The sequence below is a fragment of the Schistocerca americana genome, unplaced genomic scaffold, assembly GCF_021461395.2.
Source record: "Schistocerca americana isolate TAMUIC-IGC-003095 unplaced genomic scaffold, iqSchAmer2.1 HiC_scaffold_158, whole genome shotgun sequence".
NCBI lineage: Eukaryota > Metazoa > Arthropoda > Insecta > Orthoptera > Acrididae > Schistocerca > Schistocerca americana.
Window position 1 is genome coordinate 362,501 of NW_025725666.1, and position 2,500 is coordinate 365,000.

The window sequence follows — 2,500 nt, forward strand, 5'->3', positions numbered from 1 at the left end:
CACACATGTCCTACACAGGGGTACACCCAACATCACAATACTGCCTCCTGTCACAGCACACAAACAATGGCAGGAATGAAAGACACAGGTCTGCCACAAGCATGGAATCAGAGCGCCGCCTGTCATGAGCCAAAGGTGCATCCTGACGTGGCAAATCAGATGATGCCGCAGGCATCCACTTACTATAATCACAATCAACAAACCGGCCGCCGCCGCCCGCCCGCCCCCCCCCCCCCCAATACACCTTTCCTTACAACAATGTGTACCTTAACCTAACCCATATTGTGCCTTAACCTAACCCATATTGTACCTTAACCTAACCCATATTGTACCTTAACCTAACCCATATTGTACCTTAACCTAACCCATATTGTACCTTAACCTAACCCATATTGTACCTTAACCTAACCCATATTGTGCCTTAACCTAACCCATATTGTGCCTTAACCTAACCCATATTGTGCCTTAACCTAACCCATATTGTGCCTTAACCTAACCCATATTGTGCCTTAACCTAACCCATATTGTGCCTTAACCTAACCCATATTGTGCCTTAACCTAACCCATATTGTGCCTTAACCTAACCCATATTGTGCCTTAACCTAACCCATATTGTGCCTTAACCTAACCCATATTGTGCCTTAACCTAACCCATATTGTGCCTTAACCTAACCCATATTGTGCCTAAACCTAACCCATATTGTGCCTTAACCTAACCCATATTGTGCCTTAACCTAACCCATATTGTGCCTTAACCTAACCCATATTGTGCCTTAACCTAACCCATATTGTGCCTTAACCTAACCCATATTGCGCCTTAACCTAACCCATATTGCGCCTTAACCTAACCCATATTGCGCCTTAACCTAACCCATATTGCGCCTTAACCTAACCTATATTGCGCCTTAACCTAACCTATATTGCGCCTTAACCTAACCTATATTGCGCCTTAACCTAACCTATATTGCGCCTTAACCTAACCCACGTTGCGCCTTAACCTAACCTATATTGCGCCTTAACCTAACCTATATTGCGCCTTAACCTAACCTTATATTGCGCCTTAACGTAACCTATATTGCGCCTTAACTAACCCACGTTGCGCCTTAACCTAACCCACGTTGCGCCTTAACCTAACCCACGTTGCGCCTTAACCTAACCCACGTTGCGCCTTAACCTAACCCACGTTGCGCCTTAACCTAACCCACGTTGCGCCTTAACCTAACCCACGTTGCGCCTTAACCTAACCCACGTTGCGCCTTAACCTAACCCACATTGCGCCTTAACCTAACCCACGTTGCGCCTTAACCTAACCCATATTGTACCTTAACCTAACCCATATTGTACCTTAACCCAACCCATATTGTACCTTAACCCAACCCATGTTGCGCCTTAACCCAACCCATGTTGCGCCTTAACCCAACACACGTTGCGCCTTAACCCAACACACGTTGCGCCTTAACCCAACACACGTTGCGCCTTAACCCAACACACGTTGCGCCTTAACCCAACACACGTTGCGCCTTAACCCAACACACGTTGCGCCTTAACCCAACACACGTTGCGCCTTAACCCAACACACGTTGCGCCTTAACCCAACACACGTTGCGCCTTAACCCAACACACGTTGCGCCTTAACCCAACACACGTTGCGCCTTAACCCAACACACGTTGGGCCTGAACCCAACACACGTTGGGCCTGAACCCAACACACGTTGGGCCTGAACCCAACACACGTTGGGCCTGAACCCAACACACGTTGGGCCTGAACCCAACACACGTTGGGCCTGAACCCAACACACGTTGGGCCTGAACCCAACACACGTTGGGCCTGAACCCAACACACGTTGGGCCTTAACCCAACACACGTTGGGCCTTAACCCAACACACGTTGGGCCTTAACCCAACACACGTTGGGCCTTAACCCAACACACGTTGGGCCTTAACCCAACACACGTTGGGCCTTAACCCAACACACGTTGGGCCTTAACCCAACACACGTTGGGCCTTAACCCAACACACGTTGGGCCTTAACCCAACACACGTTGGGCCTTAACCCAACACACGTTGGGCCTTAACCTGCTCTGTAATTGTCATACGACGCGTTAAATTAGTGTAGTGTTGCCTAACTGCAACCCCCGCAATATAGTTTGCTACTCGCACTGCCCGGTCCCCAGAGTATCGCTTCATGTTAAACACCTTGCAGCTATACACTGTAATGCGGATGGCAGCAGGACGTACATGCTCAATGCCCTTCGCAGTTGTTCATTGGCATTCGCATGGCGAAGCACAGCCTACGTTGTGGTACGGCTTGTGTCAACTGTCCGCTGATGTTGTACGTCCAAATCACACACTGTACTGCACATTGGTCCTCATGTACTGAATGATACATCGTGGTACATGTGTGACCGTACCACGACTGCGCCAACAACGGCGAACCATACGGTCCAAATATTGTGCACTCAGCTACGTGTCGTCTCCCTATAAGAGCTGGATTGCAGTA